We start from the raw sequence: 10,800 nt of genomic DNA on the forward strand, positions 1-10,800 counted from the left end.
GATACAGAAATGTTTGTTTAAACAATTAATCCTCCTCAGAGAAATTAGCTAGATATGGACAGAAATCCAATTAACAAGAAAGCCTGTCCTTTACTCTGAATGGAGAATCTGAGATCAGAATGTCACCTTCCATCCACCTATATACCAGTATTTATTGAATGATTGAATGGCGGAGTGGACTCGATGGGCCAAATGGCCATACTTCCACTCCTATGTCTTATGGTCTTATTGAAACACACCATATATCACACACATTCGTAAATAAAAATTGAGCAAACTCATTACTTTGTCAGTCAGAACCAGCAACAGTTCTGCACTGAGCAGGAGTTACTGCTGCCACATTCAGGCTGCCAACATTTTTATTTTCAATAAGTATCTTCCACATGAGATTTGCAGTCTTCTTACTGTCTCAATCCACTTCAGTAGTTTTCTTTTGCCTTAAAAGGAGCTTACATAGTGCTACAAATGCAGAGTTTAAGCAGACAGTAGCTTCTATTTGAACACATCATTTTAGAATGGCTTTTTCTGTTCTCCATACAAACTCAAGCCAGACTCCTACCATTTCTTCTACACATTGTTTATTAATAATATATATGATGATAAGGCAGCAGAGCTCCTTACATCCGAGCTTCAAAAGTTCCAACCTTCTATCTGAGACCCTTGAACATGACTAATAAGGTCACAGCACCTTCATTGTACCTATGTTATTGATGCTGTGTCTGAGGGACAGAAAAGTCATTTTCTCCCAGACATTGCTGAGCTTCACTGGGATGATGCACATTGCCACAGTTTGGTTTCAATTGAAACTTATTCGTATGAGAAGAAATCACTTGCATCTATGGATGGTCCCATTTTACTTTGAGGTGCCTGTACTGAGAAAAAACCTATTGCATAGTTCACAAAGTTACAATCAGACTTCATTTGCATCATATTAAATATTTAGCATTTGATTTAAAAACAATTTTTTTTTGCATTTATAAGCTAGGACGAACTTAATTTGAAACAGCTGAACGAAGTTATTCAACACCCTGAAAGTCAACAAATTTGAACTATCAAACAGATTTGAGAACATTAACTAGAACAAAAGAAACTGTTTTTGAGGACTTTGAGGATGATCTGATCGGGATGTTTGAGAGCTTTTGGGTAAACTGTTCTTGAAAGAGAAAGAGATTTCATTAAGAAGAGAACATAATTTCACAATTAGAGCTAAATCTTTCAGAAAAAAAATCAAGAATCATTGGCGTAAAGTGCTCTCAAAATCTCGAACTTTCTGCTTCAAAGGACTGTGATTGGCTGGGAATGAATTGGATCTTTCATGGCTGAGATTGTGGGCAAAGGGTTAACATATGACTGTGTAAATAGGAAACCCATGTCAATGAAAACTTAACAGATCACACAAAAGACTGAAGAGAGAAGCAATAATCTGGGCCTCGTGTTAAGTCTCAGTAAACATATTTAGTACAATATGAATAAATAATAACTTTGAAGAGATCTCAGCCACCAGTAACTTCTCTATCATAATGTAATGCACACAACCTCCTCCAAGACAATCAACATTAGCATCATAATTATCAATTGATGCCGACAAAAGACAGAAATATTGAGTTGAAATAGCAAACCGCCATGATTAAATGGTATGGAGAAGTAGGTTTGGGGTGGCTGCCATTCCTCTGGATCTCTGACCATCTCTACATAAGTTTCCAGTGAGGGAAAGGCAGGATTGTGAAGAAAGCACCTAAAACTGATACTTTATGTTTCCTGGGTGCTGGTCAGTAGCGAGTCAACATGGTTTTCATTCAAAACTGTTTTATCAAAAACACAGGGAAAAGAGAATTAATCTATGCATTCACAGGCAGTCATATCACTTGGTTCACATTCCAGCATTACTGCCAAAGAACAGGCTCCAACACGGCTATCTAATGATTCACCGAGATGATTGCTTTGCTGTACAGGGTGATGCCAAGAATGCGGGTTCAATTCCCATTCCAGCTGAAGTCAGCACCATGGTGACTTCTCAGTACTGCCAAGGGTGGATCTGAGACATGCCAGCCCTCAGGTTAAACTCACCGGCAGTCACCTTTCTGTAATGAAAGCAGCCTATGGTCACCTGGATGTTCACAGTGGACCATCAATGATGTGTCACCGCAGAGACACGGTGCTTTTATGGACAAAGTGAAGGAGCAAAGAATGAGAAAATATCCCAGCAAATTTACTCAGCAATTAGTTGAGTGATCCAAACAAGGATACACTAACACACAGTCCTCCAGTTTGCACAGATCTCAACTGACTTAAATGATTTATAATTGTATCTTCATGAATCATATAGGAAGATGCACATCCCTGATATAGGGAAAGAGGGAACTGGATTTACCTGCAATGCCTCCACAGCTCATGAACTCGATCGGATCTCACAAACATTGTGATTAACCTCTTGGGTCAAATCCACTTGGGGAATCGGACACAGCAGAAAAAAGAAGAGAGACAGAGCAAAAATCTGAAAGTAAAAGGTGGGTGAAGTCCTTCCCTGTAGCAGAATCGATGGTTATTTACAGCAATTCAGCCTTCCTTTCTGTCAGAAAGGCTCTCCAGCAGCTGAACCATTGATGACAATGGGAGAAAATAACATATTGAACAGGGGAGAAAAGTAAATAACTTCATGTAAGAACACAGAGAAGGACTTTCAATCCACCACCACCCCCCTTGCTCTTTAGTCTCATCAGTATTCATTGGAACTCAAGGAAGAGGAGAAATGAAATTAATGCTCCAGTTCCAACGATTAGATTTATGAACCATATTGTAATGCATAAGTAACTTCAGCAAGTAAGCCAGCACATTCTACTCTCATCCCACCCCATTCTCTCTCTGTAAGAACATATTCAAAGCAAGAGCCATATTTTAAGGTTCTAAGGTGACTTTTGTTTCATGGTCAGTTGTGCTTCTTGACATTAGCTTAAAAATACATCTCTTGAAAGGACCGATGCAAAAAATCCTTAGAAAACAGCCTCCATTCTAAAACTCCACATCCTGACCTATACACAGGACACATGCACATATAAAATTATCCATTTGGAGTTTTTATGATTCTTTGTATTAAAACACTGGAGATTTTGCTAAATGAAGGTAGACATTTTTTGTCAGAGCTGACATATAAACTGTGGGTTTATTCCAATGAGAGAATGATTGCTGAGGGTCCATTTGTATTTACAGTCTCTGGGTGTTCTCGCTTTCCCCACCCTCTCTGAAGAATGCTGTGGTGGGTGCCAATACATTATAGGTGGGAATCGCTTGATGTGCAAACTCATCAGTGAGAATTCAGCAAATATTCTAACTATTCCTATCCTCACCTAAAATAACTCAAGACCTGAGATTAATTTCCTTTTTGTATCTTCGCCCAAGGCCATGAGAGTTTAATTATAGTTCTTCCATCAGAGTCCCTAGTGAGACTAGCTTGCAGTATACACGACAAACTGGGTTTGGAATTCACTACTGTGTACTACTCAGTAATACGTCACAAATGTACAGAGCCATTAGGACAGCATGAATAAGCACAAATATGCATAGAATCTTCATCTAATGCTTCCCTGTACTTGCCTTCAACTTCCTTTCTCTTTCATAGAACATAGATCATTACAACGCAGTACAGGCCCTTCGGCCCTCGATGTTGCACTGACCTGTCATACCAATCTAAAGCCCATCTAACCTACACTATTCCATTCTCATCCATATGTTTATCCAATAACCATTTAAATGCCCATAATATTGGCGAGTCCACTACTGTTGCAGGCAGAGCATTCCACACACTTACTACTCACTGAGTGAAGAGCCTACCTCTGACATCTGTCCCATTTCTATCCAAGGAAAAAAGCTCTCACTGTCCACCATATCTAATTCTCTGATCATCTTGAACGCCTCTATTAAGTCACTTCTTAACCTTCTCTCTAATGAAAACAGCCTCAAGTCCCTCAGCCTTTCCTCATAAGACCTTCCCTCCATACCAGGCAACAACCTGATAAATCTCCTCTAAACCCTCTCCAAAGCTTCCACATCCTTCCTATCATGCGGTGACCAGAACTGTACTCAATACTCCAAGTGTGGTCGCACCAGAGATTTGTACAGCTGCAGCACGACCTCATGGCTCCTAAACTCAATCCCTCAACCAATAAAAGCTAACACGCCATATGCATTCTTAATAACCCTATCAACCAGGGTGGCAACTTTCAGGGATCTATGTACATGGACACCAAGATCTCTCTGCTCATCCACATTACCACAAATCTTACCATTAGCCCAGTACTCTGTATTCCTGTTACTCCTTTCAATGTGAATCACATCACACTTTTCTGCATTAAACTCCATTTGCCACTTCTCAGCGCAGCTCTGCAGCTTATCTATGTCCTCTGTAACTTGCAACATCCTTCCTCACTGTTCGCAACTCCACCGATTTTAGTGTCATCCACAAATTTACTAACCCATCCTTCTATGCCCTTATCCAGGTTGTCTATAAAAATGACAAACAGTAGTGGTGCCAAACAGATCCTTGCAGTGCACCACTAGTAACTGAACTCCAGGATGAACATTCTTCTTACAGCTAGCCAATTTCTGATCCAAACCACTAAATCACCCACAATACCATGCCTCCGTATTTACTGCAATAGCCTACTGTGGGGAACCTTATCAAATCCTTTACTGACATCCATGTACACCACATTAACCACTTTACCTTCATCCACCTGTTTGGTCACCTTCTCAAAGAACTCAATAAAGTTTGTGAGGCACGACCTAGCCTTCTTCAAATTATTCCTCTCGAGATGATTATAAATCCTATCTTTTATAGTCCTTTCCAAAACGTTGCCCACAACAGAAGCAAGTCTATAATTACCAGGGTTGTCTCTACTGCCCTTCTTGAACAAGGGGACAACAGTTGCTATCATCCAGTCTTCAGGCACTATTCCTGTAGACAATGAAGACATAAAGATCAAAGCCAAAGGCTCTGCAATCTCCTCCCTAGATTCCCAGTGAATCCGAGGATAAATCCCATCTGGCCCAGGGGTCCTATCAATTTTCACACTTTCCAGAATTGCTAACACCTCCTCCTTATAAACCTCAATCCCGTCTAGTCTAATCTCTTATGTGGAATCTTGTTGAAAGCCTTCTGAAAGTCCAACTAAACTACATCTATTGATTTCCCCCATCACTCTTACCTCCAGTCCATCAGGTTCTAGGTTCACATTCAGTGATGAAGCGAAAGGCAAACATTTTTGTGCAGGATGCAGGGGCAGTGCGCTGTTGTAGAGACAGCTTTTCAGATGTGAAGCTAAACCAAAAGCCCATCAATCTGCTCAAGTTGCAGTTAAAAAAAATACTTAGCATGTTTTGAAGAACAGCCGGGGAGTTTCACTTGGTACCCTGGGGACCAATATTTATCTGTCAATCATGATCACAAAACAGCTTACCTGGGTGTTATCATGTTACTCAGTGTGAAGATTGCAGAGTACAAACTGATTACAGCAAGAGCTATAAGGAGAGACTAGAAAACCTGGGGTTGTTTTCTCTGGAGCAGCGGAGGCTAAGGGGGGATTTGTTAGAGGTCTATAAAATTATGAGATGCATAGATAGGGTTGACTGTCAGAATCATTTTGCCAGAATTGAAATAATACTAGGGGACATGCATTTAAGGTGAGTAGGGGAAGATTTATTTTACACAGAGAGAGGTAGGAGTTTGGAATGTTCCGCCAGGGGTTATGTGGAGGCATATACAACAGGGGTGTTTCAGGGACTTTTAGATAAGCACATAAATATGCAGTGAATGGAGGGATATGAACCAAGGGCAGGCAGAACAGATTAGTTTAATTTGGCGTCATATTCAACACAACACTGTGGGCCGAAAGGCCCGTTCCTGTGCTACATCAGAAAAGAGAAGGTCGTTCGTTGGCCATAAAGTGAGGTATTTGGTGATTATGAAAATACTATTTAAATGCAGGTCTTTTTTTATTGCTGGCTTAAGACATGGTTTGTCAGAGATCTTTGTCTTACACTCCTCAGGACAATACCAATTTGGGGAATATCAATGCTTATAGCACATGAGAAGAAAGTGTTTATTGGTTGGCAAGTGGACTCTGACTGGTAGAGTCATTGCCATGGAGAGTGCACCAATTAACGATGATTGACAATTAACTACCAGACTTTGTTTACATTTTAAATGAGCAGGTTGTCATGTCAGTTGGCCTCAGTGTACTGGAAGCTACATGCACTAACACACAGGGCTCTGTCTTTGCAAACAGCAACAATATGAATGCAAACAGCCCACTTCAACACAACAGAACTCACAACAGCTTTTTGCAGATTTATTTCTCAAGTCAATGTCCTGACCAATCAGAGTCAATCTGTCTGGTTTAAAAGTTAAACAAAGCCTGGCAGTCATCATCTGTCGTGTTGTAGGAATGTCTATTTTCCCCCCAAGGTGATATTCTTGCAAAGTGTCCTGATAACTGCAATACAAAAATCTTTAACAAACTGTGACTTCTTTCAGCAATATTCAAGTTCTATAAGACAAAGCTTTTAACACTTCCATTTTCACTAAAATTATTTAATTGTAATTCATAGTAAACATCATAAATTAGAGAGCAAATAAAACAGAAAACATGCACTTGCTCAACAAAGAAGTGCTTCAATCTAAACCTACAAGAATATGAGGAAATGCAGACCAGGAAAAGGTTACTTAGTCTAATGACCCATTTCTCCATTTGATTGCATACAATCTAACCAATCATTGATAACAACGGAAAGGACTGTGGATGCTGTGAATCAAACACAAAAATAGAAAAATGCTGGAAAAGCTCAGCAGGTCTGGCAGCATCTGAGAAGTCAGAGTTAACATTTGTGGTTGCCACACTACCAGAAGAATGAGGATGATTCAGAGAGGGTGCAGAGAAGATTTACCAGGATGTCGCCTGGTCTGGAGGATTTTAGTCATGAGGAGAGTTTGGATAAACTCAAGATTGTTTCCATTGGAAAGATGGAGGTTGAGGAGAGACCTGATAGAAGTCTACAAAAATTATGAAAGACATAGATAGTCAGAGGCCTTTTCCCAGGGTGGAAAGGTCAACTACAAGAGGGCACAGTTTCAAGCTGACAGGGGGAAAGTTTAGGGGAGAAGTGTGGGGAAAATATTTCACACAGAGGGTGGTGGGTGCCTGGAACGCCCTGCCAGTGGAGGTGGGGAAAACAAAGAGAGGGATAGAAACTGCAAATGAGCAATAAGGAATGGATTTAAATAAGGACTAGGAATTGGTGCAGGCTGGATGGCCCGAAGGGCCTGTTTCTGTGCTGTATTGTGTTGCATTGTATTGTATATTCCAAAGGAATAATTATATTACCTCCCTGTGGAATAATTCTAGAAAATCACTGACCCCCATTCCCAGAAAAACATTCCACTTTTAATTCAATCCAATGCAATTTAATTCTTTGGCTGGACTTTTGCTCCCATGGGATTAGAACTGATCGAAACCCTGGTCCCATTACTGGAAAAATATTGCAGATGCTGGAAATCTAAAATCAAAACTGAAAAACTTTGGAGGGGGATCTAAGGTGGCGGTGATTTGAGAAGATCACACTGCAGAGCTTCGCATCGCAGGAGCAGGACGGTCCTTTAACCCGCCCAACCCAGGTCATCAAGATTTCTTGGGGCGTTGGAAAGATTGTGGAGCCCCAAGAAACATTTAAAAATTGACTTACCTGTATTTTCAGCTGTCCAGAAATGCCTAAAAAGGGAGGAGGGGCATCTGAGGCCGGGCCTGCAGCTCAGCCTGCAGCAGCCTCAGAGCAGATTACTCTCCAGGACCTGGTGAACCAGCTCTCGAAATCTCGCGAGATGCTGGAGAAACAGATTGAAGAGAAGCTGGATCCAGTCTCTCTCATGCTGCAGAAGCATGAGCAGCAGCTGGGAGACCTGGAAAAGAGGACGGATGAAGTGGAGCACAGGGTCACAGTGGTGGAAGCTAATGCCAGTTCATTCAAGGAAGAGATCCAAGCCCTGAAGACGCAGGTTCGTAATTTGCGTGACCAAGTGGATGATTTTGAAAACAGGGACAGGAGAAAAAACATTCGGATCGTCGGTCTGCCTGAGGGTAAGGAAGATGAGCGGCCTGCAGAATTTGTGGAAGATTGGCTTCTGAAATTCCTTGATTTGGAGACTGGCATGAGAAGATTGAAGATAGAGAGAGCTCACCAGATCGCAGCGCGGAGATCAGATCTGGGTCAATACCCTCGTCCTTTCCTGGTGTGGTTCCATCATTACCGGGATAAGGAGAGAGTCATGAGGGCTTCCAGACTCCAGGGGAAGGATCCAAAGGCCCTAACTTATGAGGGGTTTAAGATCATGTTTTTTCAGGACTTTTCAGCGGCGGTGGTCCAGAAACGAAAATCGTATGATGGTGTCAAGAGAAGATTGAAGGAGCTTGGGATTCAGTACTCCCTGAGATATCCGGCACTGCTTCGGATCACCTTAGATGGATCCATGCATCTCTTCAACACATCAGATAAGGCAAGAGACTTTGTGGACAAACTAACCTAATTTAAACAATTGTAGTATGTATAAATATTGTTGCTTAGGTATGCGTTTATCATTCTGTAAAAAAGATGGAGGAAATTCGGTTGGAGATCTGTTTTTCTCCCTTTTTTTTCCTCTATTGATAATAATTTGGTTCAAACTATGTCTGGTGGTGGTTAAGATGTACATTTTAAATTTCTAAGTTAGGACATACCAAAGGATGGGTGGGGTATTTATTCCCTTTTTTTTTATAAAAGAATGTTTTTTTATTCATATTGATATTCTATGGGGTGTTTATTCTTTTTAGCTTGTGCTTGCGATGCAGCTCTAGCTGGGAGAAGTGAAGGTGGTTGAGATGGTTAGATGCCTATTTATGGGCAGTTCAGGACGGGTAGTTGCCCCCTCTGGGCAGGGGGTGAGTTCCCCTACTTAGCGCTATTAGCGCTTTATATGTTGGTTTGTTTTCTGGTTTTTGTTTTTAATAATTTTGTATGTTTGTTAAATGTAGTGGTTTTAGTTTATGTAGTTTTTATATTTGGTGGACCATGCGACACAAAGGCTCAGCAATTTGGTTTGGGTTCCTCCTCTCTGGAATTTAAATGTAATTGCAGAAGATTATATACAAGAGGTATACAAGATAATGAGAGGCATAGATAGAGTCGATAGCCAGAGACTATTTCCCAGGGCAGAAATGGCTAACACGAGGGGTCATAGTTTTAAGCTCGTTGGAGGAAAGTATAGAGAGGATGGCAGAGGCGGGTTCTTTACACAGAGAGTTGTGAGAGCATGGATTGCGTTGCCAGCAGCAGTTGTGGAAGCAAGATCATTGGGGACATTTAAGAGACTGCTGGACATGCATATGGTCACAGAAATTTGAGGGTGCATACATGAGGATCAATGGTCAGCACAACATCATGGATTGAAGGGCCTATTCTGTGCTGTACTGTTCTATGTTCTATGTTTTATGTTCTATGTTCTATTATGGCTAGTGATTTGATTAAATGGTGTACCTGGAATATCAAGGGAAGTCATTCAGCAATTAAGAGGATGTGGAAGGGAAGGATGTGGTGGAAATGTGGAACTTTTTCAAAGAGCAGATACGACGTGTCCATGATATGTATGTACCTATCAGGCAGAAAAGAAATGGTCGTGTGAGGGAGCCTTGGTTGACGAGAGAGGTTGAATGTCTGGTAAAGAGTTTATTGTCCCCCAGCTCATCCTCTTAAATTCTTGGTAGATGCTTTTTCTAAACTGAAAAGTCTCAAATCTCGGCACATCATCATAGGGGGAGATTTTAACTGCCTCATGGACCCCACAGTAGACAGGTCCCTCAATACCCTCTGCACAAACTAAACAGTTATTGGGTTTGTGTGGGGAATTAGGGTTGGTGGATGTTTGGAGGTGTCTCCACCCTACAGGTATGGATTTCACGTTTTTCTCCAATCTGCATAGATGTCACACGAGGATTGATTTTTTTCTGACCCCTGTGATAACCCTGGATCTGGTGGCATCCTGTACGATTGATAATATTGCCATCTCTGATCATGCTACAGTGTACCTCATAGTTAAGATTAAGGATGTTACAGTGGATTCAAAGTACTGGCAAATGGACCCCTTTATTCTCATGGCCAGTAAGTTTGTGGAGTATTTCTCTAGGGAATTTCAGGCATTCCTAGACATCAACATTGGCTCGGTAGATAGCTCATCTGTTCTCTGGGAAACTGTCAAAGCTTATGCCAGAGAGTTAGTTATTTCATATTCCACCAGTAGGAAGCGGCAGAAGGGTGAGCAGCAATGTCTCCTCGAAGCACGGTTGAAGGCAGCCGAGAAGGCCTATTTTGACAGACCCTCGTTGGTCAAACTACAGAGGATTACGGCACTGCGGTCTACACTAAATCCTGTGCTCACGCAGATGGCAAAGAAGGAGCTGGCTTTTGCAAAGCAACGGTTAAACGAGCATAATGACAAGCCAGGCAAATACTTAGCATACCTTGCCAGAAAGAGAAGTGCCCCACAAACCATTACAGCGATTAGGGAAGGGTCTGGGAACCTAACATGTGATTCTAAAAAGATTAATGTGGCGTTCCAGAGATTCTACTCTAAGTTATATCAGTCTGAGAATTGTGAGGAGGGGCAGGCCAAAATTGAATCCTTTTTTAGAGATCTGAAGCTCCCGGGCGTGACTCCCGAACAACAGTCCTTTCTCAATGCCCCATTATCAGAGCAAGAAGTGCAGGAAGCTGTGAGGCAGC

This window comes from Chiloscyllium plagiosum, chromosome 26 (genome assembly GCF_004010195.1).
Source record: "Chiloscyllium plagiosum isolate BGI_BamShark_2017 chromosome 26, ASM401019v2, whole genome shotgun sequence".
NCBI lineage: Eukaryota > Metazoa > Chordata > Chondrichthyes > Orectolobiformes > Hemiscylliidae > Chiloscyllium > Chiloscyllium plagiosum.